We start from the raw sequence: 18,569 nt of genomic DNA on the forward strand, positions 1-18,569 counted from the left end.
GTTAGTCAACAAAAGAAAATTTTGTTTTTATTTAAAAAAATTATTTTACTTAGTTTTGTATGAAAACTTGTTTAGGTCATAGTTAGTGTTTCATAAAAGCTTTTTAATTGTTTCTTTTTGCTATTAAAAGTTTATGAAAAATACCTTATGTTAACTTAGTTGTTTTGCTTTGTATTTTCTGTTAATTTATTAGTTTAGTGTTTTAATTGTTGTTAAGTTTTTACTTAGGACAAAACTGTTTTGTGATATGTCTTAGAGTTTTCTTTAGTAGTTTTGCTATGTAGTTTTCCTTTGTTCTTATTTGGTGTCCCTTGTTGTTTTGCAATTTATTTGTTGGTTTATTATGAGTGTTAGAATTCCTTGCTAGTATGTTTGCTTATATGAATGCTATGTTTGACTATATAGATTTTCAACGGAGTGACGAATAGTTCTACTAAGTCATTATTCTGAGAGCGTTGTTACCTTCATCAAGTAACACCAGGCAAGTTCATTTTGACCATGTTTTTCATACCTATGTTTTATTTGCATGTAGTAGCACCCTTTCAATAATCCCTCCAGTAGTGATATTGATTTCTTGTAGTTGAGTAGAATGCATGAGGTAGGAACCCGTCTCCCTGTTATCAAGCCCGGGACGTTATATAGTTTTAATGCTACGCTATAGTAGACGGGGTTTGGTATGAGTGCATGAGAGTGTTGTGAAGAAGGAGGACTCTACGTCAATGGCGACAACTTCATGATGGCATCGGCAAGGACTGCATCTTCAGGACTCCTGAAGATTTTGAGACTCGAGACAAGAATTCAATACACACTACTGGGTGAAGGACGGTTGACGGGCACCCTGGAGAAACCAGTGGATGGCCGGGATGCATGGAGAAGCGCCATGACATCTTGCGGAAAGCTTCACCCAAGCTCAAAGAGACGGAAGAATACTTCATGCCTGGAAGCTTACCTGTGAAACCGCAAGTCACTATGGGCTCTGGCTTGGTTGATCTTAGCGGTGACTCTGGCTGGGACGGTGCTAGCAGATGTAGAACTATGGTAGGATTGGATGAGCACCGGACAGTGGTCAGAGGAACTCTTTGGAAGACCATGTTTCGGTCATCTTGTTCTCAAACACCCTGAAGTGCGAGAACGTAAAAGAGGGATCGAATCTTGCAGGTAAAGTGTACAAACCTCTATAGAGGGTTAAAACCTAATCGATTAGTCGTGTCCCCGGTTACGGACAATTTGAGCCTGTGGACTTGGATCTATCTCAGAACTCTCAACACTAGACTGATAACTTAATTATGGACAACTTATCATGATTTGGGCTATGAGACATCGGTTGGCGAAACCATGTCATGATAGAAACTCCATAGTACAAACTCCGGTTATTTCCTTTGATGTAGGGAAAAATAAAACCAGCTTTGATGGAAAAACTCAGACCCAGAGCCACAAAGCCATATTGCATGTAGTATAGTTTATCATCTGTTTTTCTTATAGTGATCTTGCTAGTACATTCAATGTACTGACCTACACGGCTGCAACGTCTCATGTTGCAGATATGTTTCTTCCGACGACTAAGAGTACGGTATAGGGTTACAGTCTACCGTCAACCTGCCGATGGCGTTGATGGGACTCCACACCCGATTGTTTGTTTCTGCTGAGACTTATGAGGTATATATTAGTTTTACCTTATTTATACATGTGATGGCACTTTGATATATACATTGATGTACTGTGTGTGCCAGCATACCGATCCAGGGATGGCACAGATACACAGAGGCTTGACTGTGTGAGGTCGGGTCGCTGCAGATATGGTATCATAGCACATGTTGACTGTACGATGTGACCCTAGAAATAGGAAAGCCCTAGGACAGGAAATCTCTAAAAAAATTATTTTCAAAAAAGCATCAATTACTTCTTATCTTTTCTGATTTTCTAAAATATCCTCTCTTACCTCAAATAGTTAGAATATACCCCTTTCCCTTTTGACCACACGGAGGATCAACTGAAGCCGCTCCAAGAAGGACAAGATATCGGACAACAAATGACCATTTCAGAGTAAACAGGATTTGACCATGCATTAGAAGGGTTGAAGCTACACCAGTTGAAGACTCCCACGACTTGAAGAATCAGAAGAATTATTCGACCATTAGAGGACCAAACCCCTGTTATACACTTACGTTAGATGCGACGATTTGTGAGCTATCATTTGTTTGATGTTTTTCCGACAGCCACAAAATAAAACTCGTTTCTTCAAAACTATTATTTGTATTGTGTGTATCCCTTACCACCTCTCTCTTATCTCACTCTAAAACCCTTGGACCCAGTAGATGATGAATGAAGTTGGACTGGTATTCTTTGGACCGAAAACCCAGCCGGAGGCAGAGCTATGGATTCAGAACATGGAGAATCACTTCGGGAGCAATTTGGTTTCAAGGAAGAATGAAGTATTGTACGCTCTTCAGTACCTTGAAGGAAGTGCTGCAACATGGTGGCAGATGCATCAAGCTATATAAGGATGGAATGGAGCAAGGACTTGGGAAGAATTCAAGAAGACTCTGACAAGATCCCATCTTATCCGGAAGCACCATGATACCCCAAGAAATAAACCTTGTGCCTGCAAGATTTGCGGAGAAATAGGACACACCCAGGAGGAACACAAGGATGGATGCCCTCATTGTGAGGAGAATCACCCAGCTGAGGAATTCCCAACTAGTCAGGTGACTTGTTTCTTGTGTGAAGGAACCACCAACTACCCAGCTCAGTGTCACATTTACCCCACGGTGCAACAAACTATTCAGAAGAAGGAAGAGGGAATGAAAGAAGCCCCCCCGAGAAGTTATGAAAGAACCTGTGATTAAGGAAAGTGTTGAAGACCCTGATGGAGAAAGCCTCAACAGATTTTACTCCAATGCCTGTTATTCATGTGGAGAAGAAGGACATTTTTCACAGTATTGCACCAAGGAAAGAAAAGAGTATCTGGGATACTTCCCGACAGAAGCAGTGGAGTTTGATCCACAAGGAATAGAAAGTTTGATCAGAACAAAGAAAACCAGGAAGAGAAAACAAAGACACCCTCAGAACAACCCAATTTCTGCAAAGAGGGACAAGAGTCATATTACCTGTTTTGAATGTAAGGACGTCGGGCATTATGCCCATGATTATCTCGAAAGGAAGCAAGGAACTCAAGGAGCGGGCACCATCACCAAGAAGCCTCGAGACATGCCGGAAGTTATTTGTTTTCATTGCAAGGAAGCAGGACATTTTGCTATGGATTGTTCAAATCATGAGAAATCTAGAGCTGAATAGTGGAGATTTTGATATCAGTAACAAGGGTAGTATGGAAAACACTTTTTCATGAGAATGCGGGGTTGAGTTATGTAATAGATTACTCAGAGATTGTAATAATTCATGACTCAATAAAGTTGATATGTCATATGCTAAAAGGCTTTAAGGAGTTGTTATGTTTCATCTTGGAAATTAATATTCTGGGTGAACATGGAAGAAAATGAGTTGTGATGCATAAACTGGATGTTGGAAATTGAGTTTGATGTTTTGTTTGGATGATATGAATGTGTACCCAAGTAGATATGTACCTTATTCTGAGCACCATTTTTGTTTTACAACTGCAGATGATGACCCTCTATGAGTCTTTCCTTAAGGGCCCGGAAACGATCATGACCCTGACAAGTGATCATGATTACCCGAAGATCCTGAAGGACATGATGAAGCATATTCACCTTGAAGGAGATGCAGTCTACAAAGGCTACCCCTTCATGCAAAAGGGAGTGGAACTTTGGCATGTGGAGGTACACCTCCACCTTATGAAAGGAGTTTGCCCAATGACGATGGGGCAGTACTTTTTCATCTCACGTGTACCACAAGCAACTTTTTTCGACGCTATTCGTGAAGCAGCCATGGAAGCCATACACCAGATCAGAGAAATACTTGAAGCAAGACTCCGTTATACTCAGGAATACCTAAGAGAAGTGCATGCAGAGATGATGGAGATGAAGCTCAAGGCCACCACGATGAAACAGAAGATTGAAGATTTCAAGGCGCATGTTGCACAATTCCACTGGGACTGAAGAATCCTCAAGGAGGAAAAATTAATAAAGTTGGGAGTAATGTCTGACCATACCAAACCATGTGGGTGGCAGCATTTGTAATAAAGTACTTTTTGGAATTTGGATTGACGAAAAATGGTTAAGGATGTAATAAAAGATTTGATAATAATATGATATATGGATAAACTAGTGCATTTTTTTGGTGTGGTAGTACTCTGTAAATCCATAGGATCAATAAAGAAAGAAATGTGTTATTCATGACGGTCCATAGAAGGGAGCTGGACCAAATAAGTTGGAGTTTTGTATGATCAGGGTATGAAGGAAGAAGTACTATTGGATTTAAAGGAGATGTAATGTTGGAATATGGAATGATAATCCTTGGAAGGATGAGTAAAACTTGTACAAGAGTTGAAGTGGGCCATAACCCACAGGACCAGGAGCTAGTTAATAATAAGCAAGCACACTCTTGCTGAAGGAAGATATTTCGGAAGAAAACTCTGAGTTAATCAGCCGACATTTTTAGGAGGGTATGAAAACCCGATAGTTGTGAAGAAACGTTAGATGTCTTGAGCTTGCAGATACAATGGATTTATTCTAACTCAGTTCGTCGACAAGAGAATTCTACAATGCTTGTGAGTATGCCCAAGTATTAGAATGCGTGATTCGATGTCTGCATATGTAGTAATGGTTCAAGTACGGGATGGATTGGGCCCCATACCAGAGACTTCTATCATGAACTATCATATGTTGATGGAAAATCAGAGAGCCTTGAAAACCTTAGAAGAGTGTCGACACGTCAAGCCATAAACCATAGAATGGTAGGACGATGGAACCCTTTACAGGCAACCGATTCCAATCATAGGATATACGGTGAGATTCAACCCTAGCCATTTTTCCTGTAGGAGAAACCATACATGGTTGACCACCATGAGAATTTTGATAGTTATTTGGTATTGGCGACAGACCAGTCAGCTAAGAAGACCTAGTCTCGGAAGAACGTCACCAGGATGAAAGGACATGTGTTTGAGGAAAAGGTTATGCCCCGACCAGAAGAGCACCAGTGAAAGAGCTATTCCGGAGTATATGACAAGACTGACACCAGCAACCCAAAAGGATGGAGTACATGAGTTTTGCCGGAACCATACCCATGGTTTTAAGTGTGGTAGCACACTAGACCACTCCGATCAATGAAATTGCTGGAAGACCCCAAACCCTAACCTTTTTGCTAGCCTCTTCGAATCTCGAGGGCGAGATTCATTTTAAGTGTGGTAGGTTTGTAACATCCCAAAATTCTAAATTTTGGAATGTTATATTAAATAATTGGTTTGGTTGTTTGTTTGATTGTTGTGTGAATGATTGAGTGAAATTGAGTGCAATCTGAAACTATTTGAAAATTGAATGAGAGGGAATGAAATGACTTTTCCCAAAGATTTCTCTTTGCATTTATGATCTCCATGAATTCAAAATCATTTTATCACAAAACCCTAGAGTGAAGATGATATGACTCTTCCATTTAAATAAATGAAAAGGGTTTTGAAAAGATTTGAATTCCATTTGGACATATTTCAAATTCAGAAGCTTTATGCAACTCAATTATTTTCATAAGATAAGATAAAATGACTTCTTCAAATTATATGAAATAGAGTTGGAAGTGGTTTGAAATTCAAATTCAAAACCATTTAGGAGGTATTTGGGTTTTATTCAAATTATTTTTCTCCAAAAATAAATTATTTGAAAATTAGGGTAAAATGATTCCCAACAATATAAAATTGGAGGAAAGTAAATTTGAAATCATCCTGGCCTTTTAAAAATGATTTTTATTGGGTTTTCTTTCAGAATTTTGTGAATTTTTGTGTACTTTATTTGTACATGAAAATATGTTCATGTTTTAGGATTTATGTTTTTGAAAATTTTGGTATATAACATGTCTATATAGAAGTCTTATTGTTTTTCCTTCATTTTCTTGTCTCTGCTTATTTAAAAAAATGGCCGAAGCCAACACTGCCTAGCTCGAGGCCCATCTCTCTCTCCCTCCGCCGTGGCCCACAGCGGTCCAGCTCGCGCACGCGCATGAAACCCCTCCCCACCGGTCGCCCGCACCTCCTCCTTGTTCCCGCACTCGCTGACAGCGGGGCCCATGTCGTCTTCTTCCTCCCCACGCATGCCCATGCCCTACTCACGCACGCCCGACGACGCCGCGTCCGAATCCTTCGGGATTCTCTCCCGATTCGCCCCCTCGCCCACGAAAGCTGCCATATATAAACCCCGCACCCTCCTCCCTCGACTCCCCTAAAACCCATCATAGCCCGCGCCACCACCGTCCCGATCTCGTTTGGCCCCCGCCGTTCACCCTCGCAGCCCGCCGCCAGTGAGCCTTCCCCTACCACCAAACTCCTCCATTTGAACCCCCTCGACCTCCCGCACCTGCCTGACATCTTATCTCCATCCAGGACCCACCGACGCCGACGACCCTGAGCTCGAAGGCCGTCGCTGGAGCTGCAGCTCACCCGAGCCGCCGCCAGCATCTCCCTCATCGTATCCGTCATCCCTGAGCCACCCTGGCGTCATCACCGCCTCCACCTCACTCTGCCGCATCGCCTCGACGCCTTCGCCATCACCCTGAACCACCGGAGACGTCGCACGGCCGCCGCCCGAGTCGCCGTTGCCATCGTCCCGTCGTCACCGACCTGTTGTAAGCCCCGTCTCCCTTCCACCGTGTGATCTGTAGTCAACGACCAGGATTAGATTCCCTGAAGGGGTATGGTTTTCCTTTATTAGTTCGGTTAGTTATGGCTTTATTAGGTTTAGATCGGTTCAAATCTAGCCGGTTCGGCTGAGCGGTTTTTCCTCTTTAACCGTACGCGTTTTATTTAGTTTATGACCGAGCGTCATTCAATTGAGATCGCCCACTGCTTAGGCCCAATAGCATCCCGACGCGTAGTACCTGACCGTTTGTTTTTTTAGTTTATTTTCGTTTCTGTTTTAAAAACAGAAAATGTTTCAATCTTAGATTGCTTCTATCTTTTAGCCTTTTTAATGTTTTTGAGTGATTCCAATTGCACTGTGTCACAAATTTTGTGTAGTTTCTGTTTGTGTACTTAGTTTTCAAATTTGAGTAGTTTAAATTTGTGTTATTTCAAATATGCTTTAAACACTGTTTTGGCTCTAGTTTGAATTCTAGAATAGATTTTTGATTGATTCCTTTTGCTACTGCTTTGTTATGGTTTTTTCTATCCAGTAGCATATAGTTATTTATTTTTAGTTTTTTTAAATTAAGTTTTTAGCAAAATAGTACTGTTTTAGTTATAGTTTCTTTTAGTCTTTTCTTTATTGTTTTTATTAGTTTTAAATTATTTCTTTTTGTCACTCTTGAAAATTTTGATTTTGTTTCTGTTAGTCAACAAAAGAAAAAAATTATTTAAATTTTTTTTACTTAGTTTTGTATGAAAACTTGTTTAGCTCATAGTTAGTGTTTCATAAAAGTTTTTTATTTGTTACTTTTTGCTATTAAAAGTTTATGAAAAATACCTTCTGTTAACTTAGTTGTTTTACTTTGTATTTTTTGTTAATTTGTTAGTTTAGTGTTTTAATTGTTGTTAGTTTTTACTTAGGACAAAACTATTTTGTGATATTTCTTAGATTTTTCTTTAGTAGTTTTGTTGTGTAATTTTCCTTTGTTCTTATTTGGTGTCCCTTGTTGTTTTGCAATTTATTTGTTTGTTTATTATGAGTGTTAGAATTGCTTGCTAGTATGTTTGCTTATATGAATGCTATGTTTGACTATATAGATTTTCAACGGAGTGACGAATAGTTCTACAAAGTCATTATTGTGAGAGCGTTGTTATCTTCATCAAGTAATACCAGGCAAGTTCACTTTGACCATATTTTTCATACCTATGTTTTATTTTCATGTAGTAGCACCCTTCCAATAAACCCTCCAGTAGTGATATTGATTTCATGTAGTTGAGTAGAATGCATGACGTAGGAACCCATCTCCCTGTTATCAAGCCCGGGACGTTATATAGTTTTAATGCTACACTATAGTAGACGGGGTTTGGTATGAGTGCATGAGAGTGGTGTGAAGAAGGAGGACTCTACATCAATGGCGACAACTTCATGATGGCATCGGCAAGGATTGCATCTTCAGGACTCCTCAAGATTTCGAGACTAGAATTCAATACACACTACTGGGTGAAGGACGGTTGACGGGCACCCTGGAGAAACCAGTGGATGGCCGGGATGCATGGATAAGCGCCATGACATCTTGCGGAAAGCTTCACCCAGGCTCAAAGAGACGGAAGAATACTTCATGCCTGGAAGCTTACCTGTGCAACCGCAAGTCACTATGGGCTCTGGCTTGGTTGACCTTAGTGGTGACTCTGGCTGGGACAGTGCTAGTAGATGTAGAACTACAGTAGGATTGGATGAGCACCGGACAGTGGTCAGAGGAACTCTTTGGAAGACCATGTTTCGGTCATCTTGTTCTCAAACACCCTAAAGTGCGGGAACGTAAAAGAGGGATCGAATCTAGTGGGTAAAGTGTACAAACCTCTACAGAGGGTTAAAACCAAATCGATTAGCCGTGTCCCCGGTTACGAACAATTTGAGCCTCTGGACTTGGATCTATCTCAGAAATCTCAACACCGGACTGATAACTTAATATGGGCAACTTATCACGATTTGGGCTATGAGACATCGGTTGGCGGAACCATGTCATGATAGAAACTCCATAGTACAAACTCCGGTTATTTCCTTTGATCTAGGGAAAAATAAAACCAGCTTTTATGCAAAAGCTCAGACCCAGAGCCACAAAGCCATATTGCATGTAGTATAGTTTATCATCTGTTTTTCTTACATTGATCTTGCCGGTACATTCAATGTACTGACCTACACGTCTGCAACGTCTCATGTTGTAGATATGTATCTTCCGACGAGTAAGAGGACGGTACAGGGTTATGGTCTACACTCAACCTGCCGATGGTGTTGATGGGACTCCACACCCGATTGTTTGTTTCCGCTGAGTCTTATGAGGTATATATCAGTTTTACGTTATTTATACATGTGATTACACTTTGATATCTACATTGATGTACTGTGTGTGCCAGCATACCGATCCAGGGATGGCACAGATACACAGAGGCTTGACTGTCTGAGGTCGGGTCGCTACATAAATAGTAACAAAAATGATAATGTTGTTAGAGTTATGACTAGAGGTGGTAAAATGACTCAGGAACCTTTGTATCCTGTAGGACATCCTAAGAGAATTGAGCAAGATTCTCAGAGAAATAATATTGATGTACCTAGTCCTTCTAAAAGGAAGAGAAAGAAAAATGATAGGACTTTGCATTCTTCTAGTGAACATGTTGATGACACACCTGAGAATCCCAATGATATTTCTATTTCTGATGCTGAAACACAATCTGGTAATGAGCATGAACCTAGTGAAATGTTAATAATGATGTTCATGTCGATGCTCAACCTAGCAATAATAATGATGTAGAGATTGAACCTGCTGTTGATCTTGATAACCCACAATCAAAGAATCAACGTTATGATAAGAGAGACAATGTTGCTAGAAAGCACGGTAAAGAAAGAGAACCATGAGTTCAGAAACCCATGCCTATTCCTCCTAAACCATCCAAGAAAAAGGATGATGAGGATGTTGAGCGCTTTGCTGAAATGATTAGGCCTATCTTCTTGCGTATGTGACTGATATTCTTAAAATGAATCCTTATACTAAGTACATGAAAGATATTATTACTAATAAAAGAAAGATACCGGAACTGAAATTTCCACCATGCTTGCTAATTATACTTTTAAGGGTGGAATACCTAAGAAACTAGAAGATCCCGGAGTACCAACTGTACCATGCTCCATTAAAAGAAACTATGTTAAAACTACTTCATGTGATCTTGGAGCCGGTGTTAGTGTTATGCCTCCCTCTTTCTATCGTAGACTTGATTTGAATAAGTTGACACCTACTGAAATATCTTTGCAAATGGCTGACAAATCAACTGCTATACCAGTCGGTATTTGTGAGGATGTGCCTATTGTGGTTGCAAGCGTTACTATTTTAACGGACTTTGTTAATATTGATAATACCAAGGACGATAGTATGTCTATTATTCTTGGAAGACCCTTTCTGAATACTACAAGGGCTATTATTGATTGCACCAAAGGCAATGACACTTTTCATGTTAATGGTAATGAGCATATGGTACACTTTCCACGGAAACAACCTCAAGTCCACAATATCAATTCTATTGGAAAAATTCCAACTATTACTATTGGAGGTTTTGAATTTCCTCTTCTTACTGTCAAGAAGAAATATGATATCCTTATTGTTGGGGACATGCATCTCCCCGTTGAGGTAACCTAGTGTTATTCGAAAATTCTCCGGTTCCATGTTATTCGGAATGAGTTTGTTAACAAGACCTAATCAACCTTGTTAGTGGATTCCATTTGATGAGCATGAGATGGATGAATTTAGAAAACACAACCCTGTGTAACCTCTTTTTACTTTCTGTTATTTATATTAAATAAATCAAAAATAGTAATTTATGTCTGGTTTCTAAATTATCCATGCAATAAAAGATACCCCAAAACTAAAAGTTCTCCAAATGCCCTGAAATTTAAATATGATTTTTTCTGGAATATTTGAGAATATCTGGTACTGAAAACATAGCAGAGGGATCAAGCACCTGGCCAGGAGGGTGGAGGTGGCGCCCTACCCCCTGGGTGCGCCCCCTGCCTCGTGGGCCCATGGTGGCACCCCTCCACTTATTCCAGCCACCACACATTCCTTCTTCCTCCCACAAGCATCACTAACCAGCTCAAACCCGAGTCCAAGCTCATTTTGCTGCCATTTTCGATCTCCTTGCTCAAAGCTCCATTCACAAAACTGCTTTGGGGGATTGTTCTTTGGTATGTGACTCCTCCAATGGTCCAATTAGTTTTTGTTCTAGTGCTTTATTTATTGCATATTTTTGCTGCTTAGGTGACCCTGTTCTTGAGCTTGCATGTCAAATTTATATGGTCAAAAGTAGTTTTAATGCATGATATATCCTCTAGGAACTTGTGGGAGTAGTTGCTATCAATTTTGTTGAGTTTGGTTCACTTTTATTTTGAAGTTACTAAAATTTCAGAAATTTTTTAGATGAAGAAATATGTTTAGGAAAATGTACCAAGGTGGTCCTTCAAGGAAGCAAGGACACAGGCTCGCAATACACGATGCCGATGATGAACCACCGAGGGAAGCTCAGGTGCGGGCTTGTGAATAGTCGTCAGATGACTTTATGGATCGAGCAGGAATAAAGGAAGAATTTAACGCGTATGTGCGTAATGCCGATCTTGAGAGCTTTGAGGCAAATAAGTGCCGCCAATACCACTATCTCATTGATTCCTTTGTGAGGAGGTTTGAATTTTCATTATCACGCAATTCTCAAACTGTCCTATTTGACCTTCATGAAAATTCTTATACTATGGACTTAGAGGATTTTAATACTGCTTGCAAACTTCCACAATGGGGCAGCACTAGTGAGCCTCGCAAATCTGAGTTTAGAGATTCTCTTGCTAGTATAACTGTGGGGGAATTTAGAGATATAACACAAGCTACCATAGGGAGCATTCATTTTCCTACTATACATTATTTTGCTCTCTTCATAGGTAGATGCATTAATGGTAAAGATGAATCATGTCACACGTGTGTGCCTGATCTTAGCATTCTCAAAAGCGCTGTTTTAGGAGATAAACAATACAACTTGGGGGCTATCGTTGCATGTAGGTTGCATAATAATCGTATTCATGGAGATTTCTTTGGTGGAATTTATGCAACCCGTCTAGCTAATTTTCTTGATATACCCATATGTGGGTATGATATTGAGTTGCCTCCTGTTTATTTAGATTATGAGGCCATGGTTCGTCATCAGTTTGTTGAGAGGAACGATCAGTTCATCCAGTACCGACTAATCTTTGACGGACGACACACCTATCATGTCGCTCTCCCTGCTCCTGCTTTCTTTGACTCTTAGGCAAAAGGGAGATATATTATAACCAGGGAGGAGGCGGATGAGTATAAGAGGAGGACGGAGACGACCCGTCTCCAATCGGCAGCTCATGAGGAAATAGATGTTGCATCTTAGTACGACCCCAGCTACAACTTTGGATATCCGCCAGGCCAGCCGTGGCCATAGACCAACTTAGGCCAAAAGCCTAAGCTTGGGGGAGTACGTATTTCTCACCGACATTACATTCATGTTCACACACTCATGCCAGTTGTTGGTGCTCATACTTTTTCATTGTATCATCCATGCTAGTTTATTTTCCTTTTTATGCTTTCTTCTTGTGTGTTTAATAAACCTTAAGAAAAACAAAAAAAAATAGTTTTAAGCTTTTAATTAGTTTACTTTCCATGCTTGTAGTAGTAATTAAAAAGAAAACCCAAAAACATTTCTCGTTCTTGTTTTGCTTGTTGGGACCTTTCCCGTGTAAATAGTTTTTTTTCTTTTTTTTTCTTTGGGGGTCAATAGGAGAAGACCATAAAGAAAATGTTGAGTGGCTCTTATATGCATTGTTGTTGATCTAACAAAGAGCCCATATTACCTTCTCTTCTCTCTTGAATTGAATGCTTGCATATTCCAGCTTAGTCCAATGCACGTGCACTATTATTATTCTCCACACTATTTGGTCCTGCAAGTGAAAGGCAATAATGACGATATATGATGGACCGATTGAGATGAGAAAAGCTGGTATGAACTCGACCTCTCTTGTTTTTGTAAATATGATTAGTTCATCGTTCCTGATTCAGCCTATTATGATTAAACATGTTTGCAATGACAATTAGAGATTATAGTTGCTTATGCCATGCTTAATTAGCTAGGAGCTTATAATGGTTTACCTTGCGTGCCAACATGCTATTAAAATTGTTGTGATGTGGTATGATAGGGTGGTATCCTCTTTTGAATGATTCGAGTGGCTTGACTTGGCACATGTTCATGCATGTAGTTGAAACAAAATCAACATAGCCTCTACGATATTTATGTTCATGTTGCATTATATCCTACTCATGCTTGCATTCGGTGTTGATTAATTTTAATGCATGTTCATGACTGTTGTCGCTCTTGAGTTGGTCACTTCCCAGTCTTTTGCTAGCCTTCACTTGTACTAAGCGGGAATAATGCTTGTGCATCCAATTCCATAAACCCCAAAGTTGTTCCATATGAGTCCACCATACCTACCTATATACGGTATCTACCTGCCGTTCCAAGTAAATTTGTATCTGCCAAACTCTACACCTTCAAATAAACATTCTGTTTTGTATGCTCGAATAGCTCATGTATCAACTAGGGTTGTCCGTATCTTCCATGTTAGGCAGGTTATTCTCAAGAGGAGTGGACTCCGCTCCTCACTCGCGAGAAAATGGCTGGTCACCGGGATGCCCAGTTCCATGCTTTATGCAAATCAAATCAAAATAATTGCAAACAAAACTCCCCCGGGACTGTTCTTAGTTGGAGGCACTCGTTGTTTCGAGCAAGCCATGGATTGCTGCTTGTTGGTGGAGGGGGAGTATAAAATTTACCATTTTGTTTGGGAACCGCCTATAATGTGTGTAGCATGGAAGATATCGCCATCTCTTCGTTGTTATGTTGACAATGAAAGTATATCGCTCAACATATTATTCATATCTATTTCAAAACCGAGCTCTGGCACCTCTACAAATCCCTGTTTCCCTCTGCGAAGGGCCTATCTATTTACTTTTATGTTGAGTCATCATCCTCTTATTAAAAAGCACCAATTGGAGAGCACCACTATCATTTGCATCCATTACTGTTAGTTTACATTGAGTATGACTTGACTGGATCTCTTTTACCATGAATTACAATGTCTAGTCAGTCCTTGATCTTTAAAGGTGGTCTGCATTTATGTTTTGCGGTCTCAGAAAGGGCTAGTGAGATACCATCTTGTTATATCATATCATAATTGTTTTGAGGAAGTGTTGTCATCCGATATTTATTATTATTGCTCGCTAGTTGATTATAACATTGATATGAGTAAACATGAGACCTAAATGTTATTGTGAATATGGTTAGTTCATAATCTTTGCTGAAAACTTGAATGTTGGCTTTACATATTTACAAGAACAAGAGCAAACAGAGTTTGCAAAAGTTTTTCTTTATCACTTTCAGTTTATCAACTGAATTGCTTGAGGACAAGCAAAGGTTTAAGCTTGGGGCAGTTGATACGTCTCCGTCATATCTACTTTTCCAAACACTTTTGCCCTTGTTTTGCCTTCTAACTAGCTTGATTTGAATGGAACTAACCCGGACTGACGATGTTTTAGCAGAATTGCCATGGTGTTATTTTTGTGCAGAAATAAAAGTTCTCGGAATGACCTGAAAATCAACGGAAAATTATTTTGGAATATATAAAAAATATTGGAAGGAAGATCCACGTCAGGGGGCCTCCACCTGTCCACGAGGGTGGGGATGATAACCCACAAGTATAGGGGATCGCAACAGCTTTCGAGGGTAGAGTATTCAACCCAAATTTATTGATTCGACACAAGGGGAGCCAAAGAATATTCTCAAGTATTAGCAACCGAGTTGTCAATTCAACCACACCTGGAAACTTAGTATCTGCAGCAAAGTGTTTAGTAGCAAAGTAAAATGATAGTGATGGTAACGGTAACAAAAGAGCAATGAAAGCAAAGTAATGTTTTTGGTATTTTGTAGTGATTGTAACAATAGCAGCGGGAAAGTAAATAAGTGTAAACCAGTATATGGAAAGCTCATAGGCATCGGATCAATGATGGATAATTATGCCGGATGCGGTTCATCATGTAACAATCATAACATAGGGTGACACAGAACTAGCTCCAGTTCGTCAATGTAATGTAGGCATGTATTCCGAATATAGTCATACGTGCTTATGGAAAAGAACTTGCATGACATATTTTGTCCTACCCTCCCGTGGCAGCGGGGTCCTTACTGAAACTAAGGGATATTAAGGCCTCCTTTTAATAGAGAACCGAAACAAAGCATTAGCACATAGTGAATACATGAACTCCTCAAACTACTGTCATCACCGGTAAGTATCCCGATTATTGTCACTTCGGGGTTAACGGATCATAACACATGATAGGTGACTATAGACTTGCAAGATAGGATCTAGAACTCTCATATATTGATGAAAAAATAATAGGTTCAGATCTGAAATCATGGCACTCGGGCCCTAGTGACAAGCATTAAGCATAGCAAAGTCATAGCAACATCAATCTCAGAACATAGTGGATAGTAGGGATCAAACCCTAACAAAACTAACTCGATTACATGGTGAATCTCATCCAACCCATCACCATCCAGCAAGCCTATGATGGAATTACTCACGCACGGCGCTGAGCATCACTAAATTGGTGATGGAGGATGGTTGATGATGACGACGGTGACGAATCCCCCCCTCCAGAGCCCCGAACGGACTCCAGATCAGCCCTCCCGAGAGGTTTTAGGGCTTGGCGGCGGCTCCGTATCGTAAAACGCGATGATTTCTTCTCTCTTATTTTTTTCTCCCTGAAAGCAGTTATATAGAGTTGCAGTTGGAGTCGGGGGGTCTCCAGGGGTCCCACGAGGTAGGGGGCGCGCCCTAGGGGGGGCGCCCCCCACCCTCGTGAGAAGGGTGTGGGCCCCCTGGTCTTCATGTTTGGCGAGGATTTTTTATTATTTATTATAAGATATTCCGTGGAGTTTCAGGTCATTCCGAGAACTTATGTTTTCTGCATATAAAACAACATCATGGCAATTCTGCTGAAAACAGCGTCAGTCTGGGTTAGTTCCATTCAAATCATACAAGTTAGAGTCCAAAACAAGGGCAAAAGTGTTTGGAAAAGTAGATACGCTGGAGACGTATCAACTCCCCCAAGCTTAAACCCTTGCTTGTCCTCAAGCAATTCAGTTGACAAACTGAAAGAAATAAAGAAAAACTTTTACAAACTCTGTTTGCTCTTGTTGTTGTAAATATGTCAAGCTAGCATTCAAGTTTTCAGCAAAGATTATAACTAACCACATTTGCAATAATTCTCAGGTCTCATGTTTACTCATATCAATAGCATAATCAACTAGCGAGCCAAAATAATAAAACTCGGATGACAACACTTTCTCAAAACAATCATAATATGATATAACAAGATGGTATCTCGCTAGCCCTTTCTGAGACCGCAAAACATAAATGCAGAGCACCTTTAAACAGCAAGGACTGACTAGACATTGTAATTCATGGTAGAAGAGATCCAATCATAGTTACACCCAATATAAATTAACAGTAATGAATGCAAATGACAGCGGTTCTCTCCAACTGGTGCTTTTTAATAAGAGGGTGATGACCCAACATAAAAGTAAATAGGTAGGCCCTTCGCAGAGGGAAGTAGGGATTTGTAGAGGTGCCAGAGCTCAGTTTTGAAATAGAGGTGAATAACATTTTGATCAGTATACTTTCATTGTCAACATAACAACCAAGAGATGGCGATATCTTCCATGCTACACACATTATAGGCGGTTCACTAACAGAATGGTAAAGTTTATACTCCCCCTCCACCAACAAACATCAATCCATGGCTTGCTCGAAACAACGAGTGCCTCCAACATACATCAGGTCCCAGGGGGAGTTTTGTTTGCAATTTTTTTGATTTAGTTTGCATAAAGCATGGGACTGGGCATCCCGGTGACCACCCATTTATCTCGTGAGTGAGGAGCGGAGTCCACTCCTCTTGAGAATAACCATCCTAACATGGAAGATACAGACATCCCTAGTTGATACATGAGCTATTCGAGCATACAAAACAGGATATTAATTTGAAGGTTTAGAGTTTGGCCCATACAAATTTACTTGGAACGGAAGGTAGGTACCGCATATAGGAAGGTATAGTGGACTCATTTGGAATAACTTTGGGGTTTTAAGGGATTGGATGCACAAGCAGTATTCCCGCTTAGTATAGGTGAAGTCTAGCAAAAGACTGGGAAGCGACCAGCTAGAGAGCGACAACAGTCATGTACATGCATTAAAATTAATAAACATTGGATGCAAGCATGAGTACGATATAATCCACCATGAACATAAATATCGTCAAGGCTATGTTGATTTGTTTCAACTACATGCGTGAACATGTGCCAAGTCAAGTCACTTAAATCATTCAGAGGAGGATACCACCCTATCATACCACATCATAACCATTTTAATAGCATGTTGGCACGCAAGGTAAACCATTATAACTCATAGTTAATCAAGCATGGCACAAGCAACTATGATCTCTAATTGTCATTGCAAACATGTTTATTCATAACAAGCTGAATCAAGAATGATGAACTCATCATATTTACAAAAATAAAAGAGGTCGAGTTCGTACCAGCTTTTGTCATCTCAATCAGTCCATCATATATCATCATAATTGCCTTTCACTTGCACGACCGAACGATGTGAATAATAATAAGAGTGCACGTGCATTGGACTAAGCTGGAATCTGTGAGCATTCAATAAACAGGAGAAGACAAAGCAATATGGGCTCTTTTGTCAGGTAAACAATAATGCATATAAGAGCCATTTTAACAATTTAATCATGGTCTTCTCCTATTGACCCCCAAAGAAAGAAAAGAAATAAAACTATTTACACAGGAAAGCTCCCAACAAGCAAAAGAAGAACAGCAAATATTTTTGGATTTTCTTTTTAATTACTACTACAAGCATGGAAAGTTAATTAATTAAAAGCTACAACTATTTTTTTTGGTTTTTCTTAAGGTTTATTAAACACACAAGAAGAAAGCATAAAAAAGGAAAATAAACTAGCATGGATGATACAATGAAAAAGTATGAGCACTGACATTTAGCAATGAGTGTGTGTGAACATAAATGTAATGTCGGTGAGAAATACGTACTCCCCCAAGCTTAGGCTTTTCGCCTAAGTTGGTCTATGGCCATGGCTGGCCTGGCGGATATCCATAATAATAGTTGTTGGGGTCGTACTGCGATGCAGCGGCTATCGCCTCCTGAGCTGCAGTGTGGCGACGAGCGGCCTCCGCTATCCTGTCATACTCATCTGCCTCCTCTCTGGTAATGGTATATCCTCCTCGTGCCTGATAATCAAAGAAAGCAGGAGCAGGGAAAATAATATGGACGGCACGGCGTCTGTCAAAGATTAGTCGGTACTAGAGAGGCGATTCGTTCCTCTCGACAAAATTGTGGGAAACCATAGAATCAAAATCTAAATAAGCAGGAGGCAACTCCATGTCTCCTTCACGAATGTCTATCTCAAGAAATTTTGCTAAGCGGGTTGCATAAATTCCTCCAAAGAAATCTCCATTATGTCTATTATGATGCAACCTACGAGATACCATGGCTCCCATATGATAAGATTGGTCTCCTGACACAACACTCCTGAGATTGCTAAGGTCAGGGACTCACATGTGACATGCTTCATCCTTAGCATTTATGCACCTACCTATGAAGAGAGCAAAATAATGTATAGTAGGAAAG

This window comes from Triticum dicoccoides, chromosome 2A (genome assembly GCF_002162155.2).
Source record: "Triticum dicoccoides isolate Atlit2015 ecotype Zavitan chromosome 2A, WEW_v2.0, whole genome shotgun sequence".
Taxonomy (NCBI): Eukaryota; Viridiplantae; Streptophyta; class Magnoliopsida; order Poales; family Poaceae; genus Triticum; species Triticum dicoccoides.